The sequence below is a fragment of the Pristis pectinata genome, chromosome 28 (assembly GCF_009764475.1).
Source record: "Pristis pectinata isolate sPriPec2 chromosome 28, sPriPec2.1.pri, whole genome shotgun sequence".
NCBI lineage: Eukaryota > Metazoa > Chordata > Chondrichthyes > Rhinopristiformes > Pristidae > Pristis > Pristis pectinata.
In genome coordinates, this window is record NC_067432.1 from 28,847,497 (window position 1) to 28,866,429 (window position 18,933).

The window sequence follows — 18,933 nt, forward strand, 5'->3', positions numbered from 1 at the left end:
TTTGGACAGTTTATTCCTATCACTGTTATTTAGATTGTTAGGTTTACTTGGATAAATTATGTTGATGTTTTATTGAAAACCAGTCTCCAGTGTGAAAAATGTAAGCTGGTTTATTATGTGCCAAATCAGTTTGTTCCCTCAGTCTTTTCGCAAAATTCCAATTGGGGGTTAAGTGGGAATAGTTTGCTTAAGATATTTCCTTCAGTCGTAGCCTTTTGACCTCTGGAACCCCAGGATTTTATCTCTTCCTGGTGGATGGAGATAAAGTACTCTCTCTGTTCTGACAGACTATGTCCATTTATAAATTGAACTGTTTTCCAGCTCTAACCTATTTTATTAATAATGTTTAATCAGTCAGGACATTTTAATAAAAGCACTGATTGTTGCAAGTTTACTTGCAGCCTCATCCAGCAATAAGGACCTATCACAGATGTGCTATAGACAATGTCCAACAGAGTGGATTACAGCTAGATCTGGAGATTGTTTGTATTCAGTGGGACTTAGAAAAATGTGGAAATAGTAACTGATGTTGAATTAAATTTGAAAATGCTTATAAATAAAGTACTAAAAGCAAACTTTTTATTGGGAAGTATTTTCACTGTTGGGAAATTAGCTGTATTGTTGAAAAGTATTTTTAGATATCTTGTTACCAGGTGAAATGTTTTGAAACACCTGCAGAAGAGGAAAGATACTACATGATGAAAACCATGCTAAGTGAAAAATAACATTAATTTAATGTCCTGCTGTCTTACTGCCATATTTTGTGTTATAGAAATGGGAAAATTGCCTCCAAATTTCAAAACCCTATTTGTAATTAATCACTTGGGCACAGATAAGCAGTCTTTAATGAAAGCAGAAAATATTCAGCAGGTCAGACAGCATCTGTGGAGAGAGAAACACAAAGAGTATTTTGAGTTGATGACTTTTTATATCTGAAACATTAACTCTGTTTTTCTCTCACTGGAGATGCTGCCTGAACAGCTGAGCATTGCAGGTATTTTCTGATTTTGTTTTGGATGCGCAACATCTGCTGTACTTTGCTTTCAGGAAACCAGTCTTCTGTTTCTGTGACCCGTATGGATAAGTACAAGTTTAGGATTGGACTAGTTGGCAGGTTGTTCTTGTTTTAATTAGCAGAATTCAGCTGTGGGGTTAATCTGCCCATCAACTGGGTGGCAGTTCATCCTCTGTAAAGTGTATTGTTCACTTGACAAACATGCAAGTAAAAAGTACAACTTTTTGGAAAAAGCCATTATTTCATTACTGTTTATGGTTTCTTGTGTACAAGTTAACTGCCACAGTTCATAAATTCTTAAATTTTTTTTAAATTTTATTTACAGCGTGGTAACAGGCCCTTCCAGCCCAACGAGTCCGCGCTGCCCATTTTAAACCCAAATTAACCTACCCGTACGTCTTTGCAATGTGGGAGGAAACCGGAGCACCCGGAGGAAACCCACGCAGACACGGGAGAATGTACAAACTCCTTACAGACAGTGACGGGAATCGAATCCAGATCGCTGGCGCTGTAATAGCGTCGCGCTAATCGCTACGCTACCGTGCCGGTAGCTCTCCTCTGGGTGCTCCAGTTTCCTCCCACATTACAAAGACGTACGGGTAGGTTAATTTGGGGTTTAAAATGGGTGGCGCGGACTCATTGGGCCGGAAGGGCCTGTTACCACGCTGTAAATAAAATTTTAAAAAAATTACAACAGGGATTAAGCTCAAAAGTTCTATTTCAATTTCTGTAAGGCACTTTCAAAATATACTGAAGTCATGAGAGGTGCCGTCGCCAAAGGTTGTGTGGTCAAACAGTATTAGTTCTTGGAGAAAGTGATGCAAGACCAGATATCACTGTTGATTGTGGGGTTTGCAGAATAATTACGTCATCAAAGCTCCTTTCTTCAACAAAGAAGCCACATCTTTGCTATAAATCCAAAGGGTGCAATTAGTTAATGAGGGAAGTTCTTCAGACTAATACTCTTGTTCAAGACTTGATCTCACTACACTGCAATAAAACAGGAATGAGGTTTGTGGGTCTAGGACACCGGGTATCCAGGATTCAGAGTGATCCTCAGGACCTGGGCACTGACATTGAAGTTTGTACTGTTAATTGAGAATGAAGGTGACCTATGACCTAACTCCCTATACTTATGCTATATATCGTAACACTATTAATCTTGGGTTTAAACTTAATTGACCAAGTTTCAGTTGTTAGTTGTGGAAGAGTGTTCCAAACTTTTAACATCTTCTGCATGTACAAGTACTTCCTAACTTTACTGATTCTAATTTTTAAACTATTCCCCCTAGTTCAGTCAGCAAAATTAGTTTGTCTTCTACTGTATCATCTTGGAAACTTTGATCGAATTACCTCTTAACCTTAAATTCCAGCTGATAAATTCCTAGTTTGTGTAATCTCTTAAATTAAGAGATTGAATTAAATCCTTCTGCAGCTGTCATTTTACACTCCTACTGAGGACAATGTACTTTCTTGGGGTCCAGGACCCAAAATTACTTAAAGTATTTCATGTGCAGCCTAAACTGGATTGTACAACTGTGCTTTAGTATACTGGGGGAAATGCATTTCAGATGGACTCTCTTGATTTGCTGCGTAATGACCTCTGCTGGAAGATGCATGCATGTGTGGACATTATTTGAAGAAAGAATTGGTGTTGGCTCTCATGCCCCAGGATTAAATAGAAAAAACAAAACCCATATGAAGAACATCAGTTGCACATTTAAGCTTTTTTGATGGAAAGACTCCCCAAGTGTGAGCTTCTGCTATTTGGAGGCAGGGGAGAGAAAACACAGAAAAACACGGTGCAGCATTGAGAGCTAAACTTTACTAGTTGATTGTCAGCTACGAGGCACTACATTTCAGTTCAGATTTAGCTCATTAACGTGGAGTTATTTTAGTTTGTGGGCTCTTTTCAGTGGGATGGAACAAGAGCTGAGTACGAGTTGGGGTTGAGTGAATTTTTTTTTAGTATTTTCTGCCTATGTATGGAAAGGCTGTTTTAATGATGGTCTCCCAGGGTGCAATAAAATTATACAGGCCAGGGTGGGCCTGAAAGACAACACAAATTGGACTAAGTACTATGAAAAGGGGAGGCAAATTGGTAGGAAATGGAGTCTTTTACTAGCTGTTTGTGTTTAAATAGTTGCTGTGCATTAACAAGGTGTGAAAGCGTAATAAAGTTAAGAACACCTGTACAGAAGTGTGCCATTTTACAATGAAACACAAACGATTCTGGCAGGTTTCTGAAAGCACAGTTTGAAGAATATATTGAGTGTGTGAGTTTCACATTGCGTTCTGAATTTTTATTGAGAAGTGCCTTACAGAAATTGAAATAGAACTTTTGAGCATAATCCCTGTTGTAATTTATGAACCGTGGCAGTTAATTTGTACACAAGGAACCATAAACAGTAATGAAATAATGGCTTTTTCCAAAAAATTGTACTTTTTACTTGCATGTTTGGATTTTTAAATAATTTGAATGAAAAGCGACCTGTATATGCTTTTGTTCTTTTGGCTAGTTAGCTTTAAATTAATCACCCTATTGAAGTAACTGAACAAATAAACCAAGATTTTAAATACATTATTCTTTTATTGAATTAAAATAGTTCATTGCTTCAGCAGTTTTCATTAATACCATGTTGTATTCTATCTGCAAAAGTATTTGGGTTATTGTTGACATGCTAATATTCTGTGGGAAAGTGTACTTTTCATAGGACAATTTTAGATATTTCATTTTTAATGGACACAAAGTCTGGGGGGATAATTAATCAAAATTGAGCGTATGATTAGTCTTTTTTTCATATTTCTTAACAACATAGACTTGATGGATGGACGTGGCTACTTTCTATGCTCACTCCTGGAGCAATCTTATTCTCCCACTAATCTTCCCTTTTAACCTATTCTTCCCACATTCCCATCAATTTGTCCCAGATACTACCACTCACTTGCACACCAGGGACAATTTACAGCAGTCAATTAACTTACCAACCTGCATGTATTTGGGTTATGGGAGGAAACTGGAGTACCTGGGCAAAACCCACACAGTCACATAATATGCAAACTCCACACACAGCTGTAGAGGACTGGATTGAACCCAGGTCACTGGAGCTGTGAGCCAGCGTCTCAGAGCTGTAACTGCCTGCGTTTTGGATAAAAATAATATTTTGAGTTCCTGCACTTCTCAAACAAGATCTTGCCTGCCATGTCATTGCACAAGAGAATTTTATTCAGAAAATATCCACTTATAGACAATAAAACTGCCTTAAATGCAGAATGACATAGTGGGTCAAAATCCTCTACCCTTTCAAATGAAGGAGAATTGTAAACTCTTTGGGGGGAGGGGGGGAGTGGGAGATGTAAACAATAGTAACTGATTCATTGTGTGTAACCATGTGATTTTTTGCAACAGTGATAATGTAAAGTAAATATCAATAGGAAATTTTGTTTTTGGGATTATTCGAGCAACGGGTTTCCGAGTTCAAATTGCCGTGTTTACCACGCAAGGAGCTTTTGTTTTTCTTTAATTGCTGAGAAGGTAGTAGTATTCTGTTTATAGACAGAGTGCTTGCTATGTTAGAGCTGAAGAGAAAGCCATTGAAGAATCTTATCTCAGGGGAGCACTAAATTTATAATGGAATGACAACTCTTAAATGCAATCTGTTATCGTAGGACCATGAGCTAAAAGGTTAAGGCTAAAGAGGAACAGATAATGGTAAACATGATGTATTTGTTGCTGTGAGCCTAAAGATCTCAGGATTGGAATGTTTGCGATGCTCTAAATTCGGATGCAGTTCACCTCTCATTTTAACTGCTACCAATAGCTGCCCAAAATAATTTATTACAGTTTTACCTTATTCAAGATTGAAAGCTTTAATTTTTCTGTGCAATTGATTATGGAGGTCAAGTATGAATAAAGTAGCTGAATCACTGAAGCAATTTTGTTGAGATTCACTAAGGTCTTCAAGTTGGGCTTGTTGCTAAGGCTTTTTCCAGCTAGAACGTGTCAGAAAGCTAGGATGTGGCTTCACAAAAAATGGGAATAAGCTCTTCTAAAAGTTTGAAAAAATGTTATTAAATCAGAGCACTTTTATTGCCACTGAGAATTTTTTAAGTCAGTTTGTCACTATTGATCTTATCATAGCCCATGAATATAAAATAATTTTAATAACTTTATTTCTTTTTTGTACAAACTAAAAGTAAATGCACAGATAACCAGAATCCTGCATGGCTATATGCACCACTGCCTAAACAGTTAAACAATTAAAGTGTTGTAGCCGAACGCGATGCATTCCTGAAAGGAAAACTCGGAGATGTTGTGGCTGAGTCGGAGCACACTTTACTGAGTGAAGCAAAACTTGCACACAAGACTACCCGAGCCTCTCCAGCGGACGTGACATCAGGATCCCGCCGGAAGGCCTGCCCCTCAGTTAGCTCGCAATGCACTGCCACGCCGCCGCTGATGGCAGTTCGAGCCCCATAAGTACGGGCCGCTACACCGCGCCCCCCCAGAAGCATCCATCAGGGGCATGGGACCCCCAATCTGTGTGTCCCTCTTGGGTGGCCTGCCCCGTCGGCGCGGTGAGGGTACCTTCACTGGCTGTTTAATGTCCAAATGCGCCGGTTTGAGGCGGTCCACCGTAAAAGTCTCTTCGCAGCCACCCACCTCCACGACACGTGTAGAACCATTGTGTCGGAGCACCCTGAAGGGTCCCTCGTATGGCCTCTGCAGCGGTGACTTGTGCATGCCCCTGCGGATGAAAATGTACTCACAGTCCCGGAGGTCCTTGGGTATAAAGGGCGGTGTAGTGCCATGTCTGGAGGTGGGAACTGGTGCCAGGGTCCCTAACTTGTCCCGTAGCCTTGTCAGCACTTCCGCCAGCGTCCCTGCTGGACCATGGGCCTCTGGCACGAACTTGCCTGGGACCGTCAGGGGAGTGTCGTAGACCAACTCTGCCGAGGAGGTGCCCAGGTCCTCCTTGGGGGCCGTGCAGATGCCCAGTAAAACCCAGGGGAGCTCGTCTGTCCAGTCGGGCCCCCTGAGGTGCGCCATCAGGGCTGATTTGAGATGCCTGTGGAACCGCTTGACCAAACCGTTGGACTGGGGATGGTACGCCGTGGTGTGATGTAACCGGGTGCCCAAGAGCTGCGCTAGTGCTATCCACAGGCCTGACGTGAACTGTGCCCCTCTGTTGGAGGTGATGTCCGCTGGGAGTCCGAACCTGGTGATCCAGTTTGCGATGAGCATCCTGGCGCAGGATTCGGTGGACGTGTCTGTTAGCAGCACGGCCTCCGGCCATCTTGTGAACCTGTCAACCATGGTAAAGATATGCCTGGCAACCCAGGAAACAGGCAGGGGCTGACTAGGTCCACGTGGATGTGCTGAAACCTCCCAAGTGTCGGCTGGAACTGCTGGAGGGGGGCCTTCACATGCCACTGGACTTTGGCAGTCTGGCAGTGTATGCAGGTCCTGGCCCAGTGTCCGACCTGCTTGTGCAAACCATGCCAAATGAATTTGTCTGCTACCAATTTGAGAGACGCCCGGATGGACGGGTGGGCCAGGCCGTGTAGCGCGTCGAAAACCCGTCGCTTCCATGCTGCTGGTACCACAGGCCGGGGTCTGCCGGTAGACGTGTCGCACAGGAGCCAAACCGCAGTTGGGCCGACGGGGACGTCCTCCAACTGGAGTCCCGAAACAGCGGTGCAGTAGGCCAGGATCTCTGTGTCTGCCTGTTGTGCCTGTGCCAGTGCCACGTAGTCGACCCCGGGGATGAAGTGGTCACTGAGTAGATGTGGGGGCGGGACAGCGTGTCGGCGACCACGTTCTTCCCTGCGATGTGGCGGACATCCGTGGTGAACTCCAAGATAAAGGAGAGGTGCCTCTGCTGCCGAGCCGACCATGGGTCCGATACTTTTGCAAGGGCGAAGGTGAGGGGCTTGTGGTCTGTATATATGGTGAAATCCCTTCCTTCGAGGGAATACCGGAAGTGTCGGATGGCTAGGTAGAGCGCTAGTAACTCCCTGTCGAAAGCACTGTACTTAACCTCCGGTGGTTGCAGGTGCCGGCTGAAAAAGGCAAGCGGTCGCCACTGGCCCTCGATGAGCTGCTCCAGGACTCTGCCGACCACAGTGTCGGAAGCGTCGACTGTGAGCGCCGTGGGCACATCGATTCTCAGGTGTACCAGGAGGGTCGCTTTCACCAACGATTCTTTGGTGCGCTCGAAAGCCTCCGTGGACTCCGCGTCCCATGCCACCTCTTTAGCTTTGCCAGCCATCAGACTGAACAAGGGCCTCATGATGCGCGCTGCCACCGGCACGAACCGATGATAGAAATTTACCATCCCCCCAAATTCTTGCAGGCCCTTGACCGTGCTGGGTCTTGGGAACTGGCAGATGGCCTGAACTTTGTCCGGTAGTGGGGTGTCACCATGCTGGCTGACTGTGGCCCAAGAAGTCTATTTCCGTCAGCCCAAATTGGCACTTTGCCGGGTTGATTGCCAGTCCGTGGTCGCTCAGGCGCTGGCAGAGTTGGCGCAAATGTGCTATGTGCTCTTGGCATGACTTGCTGGCCACCAGGATGTCATCTAGATAGATGAAGATGAAATCCAGGCCTCGCCCTACTGAGTCCATAAGCCTCTGGAAAGTCTGAGTGGCGTTCTTGAGGCCGAAAGGCATCCTTAGGAATTCAAACAACCCAAAGGGGGTGATGAGGGCTGTCTTGGGCACATCATCGGGGTGTACAGGGATCTGATGGTACCCCTGGACCAGGTCGATTTTGGAAAAGGTGGTCGCCCTGTGCAGGTTCGCCGTGAAAGCTTGGATGTGGGGCACCGGATATCTGTCGGCGGTTGTGGCATTGTTAAGTCTCCTGTAGTCCCCGCAGGGTCTCCACCCTCCTGCGGACTTGGGTACCATGTGCAGCGGAGATGCCCACAGGCTGTCCGAGCGACAGATGATCCCCATCTCCTCCATCTTCCAAAACTCCTCCTTGGCGAGGTGGAGCTTGTCGGATGGGAGCCTACGGGCTCAGGCGTGCAGCAGTGGTCCCTGCGGGGGAATGTGGTGTTGCCCACCATGCTTGGGACCGGTATTGGAGAACTGTGGGGTGATGATGGAGGGGAAGTCCGCCAGCACCCTGGCAAACTCATCACCCGAAAGTGTGTCTGAGTCCAGGTGGAGGGCCGGGAAGTGGGCTTCTCCGAGCTGGAAGGTCTCTGTGTGGACCAAATGCCGGCCCTTCAGGTCGACCAGAAGGTGGTTGGCCCGTAGGAAATCTGCCCCTAGTAACGGCCGCGATACCGCTGCTACCGTGAAGGTCCAGGTGAAGGAGCTGGGTCCGAAATGCAGCGGGATGGTGCGCATGCCCTATGTTCGGATGGTGGTGCCGATTGCGGCATTGAGGTCGGGGCCTGGGGCCACGTTATGGGTGTCCATGTTGGGGGGGGGGGGGGGTGGTGAAGAACGCTGATTTTGGCCCCGGTGTCCACCAGGAAACATCGTCTGGAGTGTCGGTCCCAGAAGAATAGGAGGCTGTCGCGATGGCCAGCCGTCGAAGCCACTAGTGACGGCCGGCCTCGGCGTTTACTGGGAAGGCACATGGTGGGCGGCAGCGGCGTGCGTTTGACCCCCTTCTCTGATGGTAAAAGCACCATCGGTCCGAACCTTCATCCTTATCCCCTGCGGGTCTCGGTGGCTTTAGTTGTGGGGCTTTGGCCTTGGGCTGCGCGGTCGTGGTTAGGTAGCTGGAAGCCGCTCCCTGCTGCTTACTCTGCCACAGAATGTCTGCCCTGGCCGTAAATCTGTGCGGGTCGCTGAAATCCTCACCTGTGAGGAGGAGGCGGATGTCTTCCGGCAGTTGCTCGAGAAACAACTGCTCAAATAAAAGGCAGGGCTTATGGCCATCCATGAGCGCCAGCATGTCGTTCATCAGCTCGGATGGCTTGCGGTCGCCCAGGCTGTCCATGTGCAGAAGCCGTGCGGCTCGGTCGCAGCGGGAGAGTCCGTAAGTACAGATTAGGAGCACCTTGATGCTAGCATACCTGTCCTCCATTGGTGGTTGGTGCAGGAAGTCGATGATCCGGCCTGTCGTGTCTTGGTCGAGCGCGCTGACCACGTAGTGATACTGCGTGGCGTCAGCTGTAATGCCTCTGATGCTGAACTGGGCCTCAGCCTGCTCGAACCAGACGTGGGCTGAGCGGACCAGAAAGTTGGGAGCTTGAGCGAGACTGCGTTGTGCAAGTCGGGGGAATTCATGTTGCGGGTTCCAGATGCTATCTGGAAGCGTCGGGGTCACCAAATGTAGCCGAATGCGACGCGTTCCCGAAAGGAAAACTCGGAGATGCTGTGGCTGAATCGGAGCACACTTTACTGAGTGAAGCAAAACACGCGCACAAAACTACCCGAGAGCCTCTCCGGCGAATGTGATGTCAGGATCCCGCCAGAAGGCCCGCCCCGCTGTTAGCTCGCGATGCGTTGCTGCGCGACCGCCGATGGTAGTACGGGCCGCTTACAGTGTAAACATTTTTTGTATACGCATTGAAATTGAATTGAAAATATCTGACTTTGCCCTTGGAATAGTTTGAGATTTCAAAATATTCCGTTACGAAATTATTTGTGTTATCCACATGTAGCAATTGAAGGAACAGATGCAGATTTGACGATTTTAAAGAAAAAAAACTGTCAGCAATGTTACTTTTAAAATTATTAGATCTGTAAATTATTGTTGGATTGTTCTTTCAGTGAAATCCTTTGATTTTGCTTTCAAACTCTTGAAAGATATAGGGCAGCCAAAGTGTCAGCTTTAGCAGAGAGAAAGCAATTTCCCTGTCAGAAGAATGTGCGTCCATTTGTCCGGCAATTCCCAGTTCAGAGACTTGAGTTCACAATCTAGGTTGCCATTGCAACGCTGGATGTGGCATCTATTGGATCTAGACCTTTGGGAGGAATAAAGGTTACGTGGAGGAGGGGAGTTCTCTTCATTGTGCTGGTCAATATTTATTTCTTAACCAATGCTGCTTTATTTTGGGGGAAAATAACTTATTATTGCATTGAGACAAGAGAGACTGCAGATGCTGGAAATCTGGAGCCAGTGAACACAAAACCCTGGAGGAACTCAGCAGGTCAAGTGGATCTATGTAGGGAAATGAACAGTTGACGTTTCGGGCCGAGACCCTTCATCAGGGCTCATTATTTCATTGCTATTTGCGGGATCTTGCTGTGTACAAATTAACAGCCATGGTTCCTAAATTACTAAAGGCGTAATGCTCCGAAACCTCTACTTCACTGGGTGTAATGTACTTTTGGAGAAACTGAAGTTGTGACTGTCGTCCCCAGAGTTTGTGTGGTCAAACGATAGTAGCTGTTCTTAGAAAATAGCAGGTCCTGCGTTATCGTTATGGAGTTTGCAGAAGAACATAAATGCAGCATCAGAGCTCCTTCAAAAATCCAAAGGGAAGAATTAGTTGAAGAAGGAAGATCTTGAAACTAATGCTCTTAATTCAAGGCCTTATCTTAGTGCAGAGAGATCAAAAAAAGGCCAAACTTTATCTGATTAATTATCAGTAAAAATGTACAATTCTGCTTGAATAAATAAAAGATAAGACCAGCAGATGAGCAAGTAATGAGATAAGTAAATATTAGAATGACTTGTAAACATAGTTAATAGCTTTGCCATATTTATCTTTTGTAAATCATTAGTTCAATGCACTTTTCTTTGGAGTGACTTGAATACCAGTTGGCTAATGCATGTTAATGCCCTTCAAGTGCTCATGTTATTCTAAACCTTCAGTAATTGCCCGCCTGTTCTGCGCAATACTTTATGAATGAAAGTGAATAGTTAACTTCAGTATACGGACGTGTTCAGAAAATTGCAGCCATAGTTTTGGCTAAGAAAGCAGCCCTCTTTGCAACTTTAAGGCACACCGATGCAAATCCCTATAAGATTGTAGTGAGTACTGTTTATAACACATCAGTGCTAGATAATCAGAAGGACGAAATGGTTTCCACAAAGACTGTGAATCAGATAATGAAAATGATGATTTCCATTTTGGAGATCCTGCTTCTTGGTTCTATCCTTGTCTTGCTTTATGAAGACAAAACATTGCAAGAAGAAAGCGCTACTGCTTTGGACGTTCTGGGTAGGATTTCACCCTCTGCTATTGACGCTGAATGCACAATGTAGTTGCAGCTGCCCTTTGAGTTTGCCCTCCCAAATTATTTTCAATTGGATCCCAATTTAAGAAGTAAAGTGCAGCTTGCATCTGCTACTGTATCATACCTTCAGCACATGTGACTGAACATGATTTTCATTTTTATTAGAGATTCTGAAAGTTTGATTGTCCTTATCTGGAACCTGTAAATATATACTCTCAAAGCACAAGGCTAGTTATTGTCAAGCTTCTCAAATTAATAATTTGTGTTGAGAAAGATCATATAGAACTTAAAATATTGTGAACAAAATTGAAATTTGTTTTCAACCATTGCACATGATGAGGGGTCATGTAAATGTGAAGCTTGAACTAATTTCTCTTCATTTAATCAAAGTGTAAGGCTAGACGCATCTTTTCAGTGATTATTTTCAGAAGAAAGAAGTCCTCTGCTTCAGAAGGTCCTGTAGGGTGCAACCAAGTCAAAGGAGCAAAGCTTTGAAAAGATATTTTAACTTAAACAGTTTTGAGGAGTAGAAACTATGTAGCTGAAAAGCCATATCTGAGTGTTTAATTTTTTAAATGAATAGAGTTCTACAACACAGAAACAGACCCTTTGGCCAACCACGTTCATGCTGCCCATTGTACTGATCTACACTAATCTCATTTACCCGCAGTACATCTGTAGCCTTCTATGCCTTGCTGATTCAAGTACTGGTCTAGTTGCTGTCTAAATGTGATGAGAGCATCGGCCTCTCCCACCTCTTCAGGCAGCACATCCCAGACTCCATGCAACCTCTGAAAATATTCTTCCTCCAGTCCCCTCTAAACCTCCTACCTCTCGTCTTAAACTTGTGCCATCTTAAGCACACCCACCACAGGGGGGGAAAGATTTTTACCGTCTACCATAGCTATCCCCCTCATAATTTTGTATACATTTTATCAGCCTCCTCCACTCCAAGAAAAACTAACCCAATTTACCTAAATTTACCTAAGACGTATGTGCGTAAAATACCTAAAAGGTACATTAAAGCAGCTTCATTCTTGTAAATGTAGTAATAATATGTTAAATGTTGTTATTAAAATGTGTAAATTATAATTCCCCCTTAAAATATTGCCAATATTACTGTCAGAGCAATTTACTTTACAAAGTAGAGGCTGATCTGTACGGGTGACAATGGTACAGTCACAGTCCATGGTAAATCAGAACATGCAACACTTAATAGCCATTATCCCCAAGTTAAATGGAACATGTCTTTTCAAAGATGAAAATCTTATTCAGTACCAAGGGGGGATATTTGTCCCAGCCTTCTGCTAAATATTTAAACAGCCATCCTGCCCCCTTCTATTATAAAAGGGGTGTTCATGCAGCTGGGTTGATAATCCATCAATCCTGAGGACTCCCACTTATCAGTATTAATAAAAAGCATATCCTGAACCATCATTATACCCCACTGCTGAAATCAATTTGTACAGTTAGAAAAATTTGCACTGTTGCCCCCGCCAAGTTCATATCTTTCCCTGTGGAATATCATGGTTTATTGCCCAGTATCCTGGCCAATATTTTACCTTTTTATCAGGAAACAACAAATTAGTTATTTATGTTGTTCGCTAGACTTGGAAATTCACAGAGTAGCTTCAGTAGTTCCCTCTGTAACACTAGTGACTGCACTCCAGAAGTATTCTGCTGGCTGTGAAATGCCTTGGGTGTTCCAGATAATGTTAAAGGCATTAAAGTTTTCTTTCTCTCTTCTGTGTATAACCAATAAGTTTTTTTGAACCAGAGCATGTAACCACAAAATGTGAGCATGAATGTAGCATTTCAATTTGTACTTAAATTCACCGCTCACATTTATTGTAAACTTTGAGTTTAGGTAGTTATTGACACAGATGCCTATTAAAAACCAACTTCTCTTAACTGTTCTCATCTTCATAGTAGTTTCTTGTCTTGGACTTTGCAACGAACACTGATATTTTTTGGATTGCCTTTGTTTATTTTTTGTGGGGAGATATGAAATTCCTTGTTTGCTGTTTGAAGTCTTCACATTCTATAATTATTAGTGTTTGCTGTAGAAATCTTGCATATACTTGTTGAGACCTATTGCCCAAGTTCAAAAATTTCTGAGATAAATGTCATAAGATCTTCCATTAATTTCTTCAGGATTTCTTTTTAAATTGTAAATGTGGGGTGCATCCAGACTAATTAGAACTTAAGGAAACATTTAACCCATGTGGTAAAGTTTGGAAACATAACTTGTTTCTTTATGGTCTTAATTTTGTCTGACAAATTCCTCCTAAAATATTACCTCCTAAATTAAGTTTTGATATGTATCCTATATAATTGTCTTGAATACTGGAGTACGGAGTAAGATTTTAAAATTTGCTAATGATGCCTAACTTGGAGGTGTGGTAAACAATGAGAATAATATGAATCAACTAAAACTGGGCAGAATGAGCAATCAGTGACAGCTGTAGATAAACGTGAGGTGATGCATTTTGGGAGAGAACGATGGGCTTATTGGCATGGTTCTAAAACATGCAGGGACCAGAGAGCCTGGGATTCAGAGTGCATAGTTCTTTCTAGGTAGAAAAAAATTTAGAAAGGATTTAGCAAGACTCATGGGATCATGGGCTTCATAGGTAGACATTTTGAGTACAAAAGCAGGGAAATTATCCTCAAATTTTATAAAGCTTTGGTTATGCCATAACTAGAATATTGTATCCAGTGCTTGTCACCACACTTTAGGAAGGATGTGAAGGTCCTTGAAAGGTCCAGAGGAGATTACCAGAATGATTTCAGAGATGAAGGATTTTAACTATGATTAGCTTGTTTGCCTTGGAGCAATGAAGATTGAGGGGAGATTTGAAGGAGATAGGCAAGATTCAGACAGGTTTAGGTAAGGTAGACAAAGGAAAGTTGTTCCTTTAAGCTGATAATGCAAGGAAGGGCCTGTTTCCGTGTTGTAATACTCTGTGACTAGTGGACACAGATATAAGGCAAAAAATACATGAGGTGGGGTGGGAATGTGGGGAAAAACTTTCTATGTAATGGCCTAGAACAAGAGGGTGGTGGAAATGGAGATAATTAATAATTTCAAAATGAAATTGGCAAACACTTGTGAAATAATAAACTTCCAGAATTATGGGGATAGAACAAGAGAATGGGACTGACAGGATTGCTCTACTGTGAATGGCATGGATTTGGTGGCCTCCTGTTAAGAAGATTCTAAGTTGATTTATGATTGTCTAGTAACTTGTTATGTTGGCTAACTGAAATGCAGAATGCAAATCTTTTGGGTCTAACTTGTATGAGAATCCCTGCCTTTGTTCTATGCTTCTAAGAAGAAATTTCATTCAACAACTTACATGATTTAGTGGAACATACTAAGGAGTACTGTGATGATTCTTTCAGAGAGTAACTTGTCCCACATCACTTCCCACATCATTATATGTAATATTAAGACATGTTTGAGCCACAGACCAGTAGTCAGCCCATATTGCCATAGAGGTTTTCCTTTCTTCCATCATCAGTACAAATTCTATACACTTATACATAAGTGAAATTGGAAATGTCAAATACTAGAGGGCATAGCTTTAAGGTAAGAAGGGGAAAGTTCAAAGGATATTTATGAGGCAGGTTTTGTTTTACACAGTGGTGGGTGCCTGGAATGTGCTGCCAGGGGAGGTGGGGGAAGCAGATACAACAGCAATGTTTAAGAGGCATTTAGACAGGCACATGAACAGGTGGGGAATGGAGGGATATGGACCATGTGTAGGCAGATGGGGTTAGTTGGCATCACAGTGGGCCGAAGGGCCTATTACATAAGAATATCTAAAAATGCATGCATCCAATTTTTATTTAGAAATGTAAAATGGACTAATGGAAAATATTTCCCACCCCAGTACTCTGCCAAACTATTCCCTTAAATCCAAGTTCTTGCAAAGCTCAATCTAGGCAGATGTTAGGCAATGGACCCTGAGGGCCTTGGGGAAATATGAATGGCACTTCACTTAGGCTGCTAGGAAAACAAGTCTTCCCTGTCCATTGGAGAATGGAATCGCCAAGCCACCACTGCAGCAGGGGATATGATAGTGTGTTGGAAGTGGCCCATCACTCGTTTGAACAGATCTTTTGGCAGCCAGCATTGGGGACAATTCCCAAGTCCAACAACAAAACTCAGGATGATTTTACTCATGTTGTAGTTAACCTAATACTATGGCGAGGACTGATATCTATTTTGAATCACATCATTTAAAGTTAATTTAAAGGTAGTATTACAGAAGCAAACGTTTTGAGAATGTATGTTTGAAGTTTGTCCATTTGTAATACAACTTTAATGGTCACTTCTTGGTGAGGTAATTTCTACAGAACACATAATGAATGGAAAGTTGATGGGAGCAACATGCTTGCCAGATTCTGAAAAGTATAAAAAAAAGTTTTAACTGATGCTAAATCATTAATGCCAAACCATTAAATGCATCACAGCTGCAGAGAAGGAAAGATACTGTTAAGAAGAAAACTATCGCAATTAATGAAGTTATGTAGTTGAATCTGAGTACTTGTGTCCAATAGTCTTGTCCTTTGTATCAGGCACAAAGTTGTTGTCTTAATTTAACTAGTTTGATAAATGTAAGTTTTCATTCTATTACAAGGTCACAATGGTAGTTAACCCATGAAACTAATAGACTGTGTTTATTCTAGAAGAAAATGTATTTTTAGGCCTGAAGGCATGTTTTGCACAGAACGGATATTTTAGAATGTTTGATGTTATGTACTGAAGTATCAGTTGGTCCTTGGTTACTGTACTTTAGATAAGTTACTCATATCCTTGCAAATTATTCTGTCACTTCTCAACCACCTTTAATGATTTTCAGTGTTGTAGTCTTGATTATCTTTTTTCCTCTACTAAAGAGCCCTACTCAGTAGACAGAACCATTTATTTTGGGAGATGGGGGTGGGGTGGGGGAGTGTTTGACCTGAAGGCCTTCAAAGGGACAGAACAAAGGCTTGAGATAGGCAGGATTACACAAATAAATCATAAACATCAGGTGACCATGAAGAAGTAGAAGGATTTACAATAGGAGCAGCAATTAAACCTTTCAAACCTGGTTTACCCTACGATTGCAAATTTCAGTTTGTTGATTCAGTATAAATGGTGTAGATGGGAGTTGGGCTTGCAGTGTGACGCTACCTCTGAGTTCCACTTCCAGGCCTGAGATTTGCAGCATCAGGGAGTTTGCACATCAGGCACGTCTCTCTCTACTTTGTATCTTAAATGCTAATACAACCTGTGTCAAACCAATCATTCAATAATGAGTGTGGGCAGCAGATAATGTGGACTGAGTGTTAGTTTCAACCACCTAGATGTGAAGGGAATGTAACCAGCTGTGGGTTTAAAATTTATTACAGTCAGCCTTGCAATATTAACATTGCTGCAAGATGTGGGAAATGTTTCCGTCTCTTTTAAATGAGAAGACTAAGGATTTGTTTTACTCGTATACTGATGGTCAACAACTAACTATACATGCTTTGGTTTCTCAAGTGCAACAGTATCAGTAATCTGGTTGTTATGAGTAGGAAAACTAACCTTTTAGGAGGTTTCTGTAACATCATACAGCTTGCTTTTGGCTTTATGTCACCACTCCCTTTACAGTCCCCCAGATCTCAGTCTCCCAATTGCTTCAAAAGCAGGCTTTAGTCAAGGCAGATTCTAAGCGTGTCAAAGGGCATGGCCCAGATGTCACCATCTAGCATGGTTGGATTCTTTCCTGCATAATTGCTGCAGCTTTATTGTATTCTGAGAATGAGCTTGGGGCACTTATTCACCCCAGCAGGCTAGCCACTAGACTGTTGCAGGACAATATATGGTGAGCTCGCTTGAAACTGGACGGCAGAGAAGGCATTAACTTTTTGCTTTCAGTCAAAACTTTATCCTGGATCACAGGCTAGAATTTTGCATGCATAACTAGGATAAGCCCCATCTTGTATTAAGTACTCAAAGCTAAAAGACAGTGGCTGTAAATTTTCTGTGTAGGCACTGTTTTTGTCTTGTCTAGCCAGCCCTTATCTGTTACTTGGTCCCAGAGGGGACCTTTTTAGAATTGAGAGGTCTGGTTTTTCAGTAGGTTTGCCTTTGTCTTTATCACCACTAAATGAAGGTTAGGACGAATGGAATGACCCTTCAGGAAAAAAAAACATTTTCTCCATGGTTTTGACCCCGGATTCATTTCTCCCTCACTCCCCCCACCCCCACCCCCACCCCATGCCCTCACTGGTGACCTGCCAGCTCATTTCTTTTGAAGAACTTTTGAGATTTGCAAATATTTTTAACAGAAGAGGGAATCGCCTTTCTTTTGAAGCAAAGCTATTTACAGCTTGTCAATGAAAATAAATGGTCAGCAAACATTTGCCGGTAATGATGCATTTGGCATGTAGCCAACAATGCTTTACTGACATATTGGTGCAACTTTTAAATGACCAATTACACTTAGCTGTCCCCTAGATGTTCCTGGGCAATGTCAAAAGTGAAACGTTGAGTACACTGTCGGCATTTATATCACCACTTGGGACCCCCATTCACACCACTGTAGTTTGCAGATGATTGGAGTGTTGAGGTAGAAAGTTTGCTCATAGAAAAGAGCAATTTTTAAATATTCAAATGAGATTTTGCATATGACATTAGGTTGTGATCTCTTGTGGTTATTTGGCTTCAGTGTCTCTGAGCTAGGAACAAGAGAGGTCAAAATTCTGCTTCTGATTGACTACTGCTTTCAAATATGTGTGTGGGCATCTTGGGGCCGTTACTGTGACGGAACTAGTAGTCGAATACGGAGTTTAGATATACAGTGGTCAGTGAGTTACTGGTCAATAACAATCCTGTACAGCACACGGGAACTGCTGAGCTTCTGAGAAAGACACCAGAAATGGGAACCGGTGGTTCAAGCACAGACATCATGTAGGCCATTAGTTGAGAAAACTCGCATTTGGCACTGCTGCAATGCCTCCCCTTGGTTTGTGTTTCACCTCCCAGTCCCCCTGGGTGTTGCTGGCCTTCAGTGGGTGCCAGCCATTCTCCAGTCCCCTGCCAAATGAGCTGTTCTTCATGGCAGCGAGGATAGAAAAGTGTGAGGTCACAGAGGTCAGACCTGTTCTCTGCCCAACATTAACATATCTGAACTATCAAACACAAGTCAAGGAGTGATCATCAGTAATGGAAGCTCTGACCGCTGTGTACCGTTTTCTCTTCTCCTCCCACTGCACCCCTCACCCCACCCAAAAAAGTTCCCCTCCACCAAACCAAGCTGTGCTTAATTTCAGAATTCAAACTTCTGCTCTGGCTTGCATCAGGAACTTGATATAAAAAGTTAAAAGCATGCATTTGTACAATGCTTTTTGTATTCCTTTCAGGACCTCTCACAGCTGCTGGGAAGTGTGGCCATGGTTGTAATGGAGAAACTGCTGCAGCGTGTTGTGCATGATTTGCATGGGCTGGGAATAATATCTAAAGCTCATGAGTCTGTATTGCCAGGGATAGCTCTGGATGGTATATTTTACACCGTTGGTATGTGGATGAGTTAAAATGAAACCTTTTTTGCACCCCAGGGCATTGAAACTATAGTGCAGTAAATGTTACCATGGGGCAGTGCTATGATAATTAATGGACAATAATGTAACATGTTTTATTGAATAAGCTTTTTTAAACTACAAGGTAAGGACATTTTTGAACTAAAAGCTAACCAGCAAATCCCCAGTTTCTTCTATCATATTTGTTCCAA

The 18,933-nt window shown here is 43.0% G+C and overlaps 1 protein-coding gene across 1 annotated transcript in view; it reads left to right on the forward strand.

Annotated features, from left to right (window-relative positions):
* LOC127583900 (protogenin-like) overlaps positions 1-18,933 on the forward strand; it is a 114,265-nt gene that overhangs the window by 71,898 nt on the left and 23,434 nt on the right.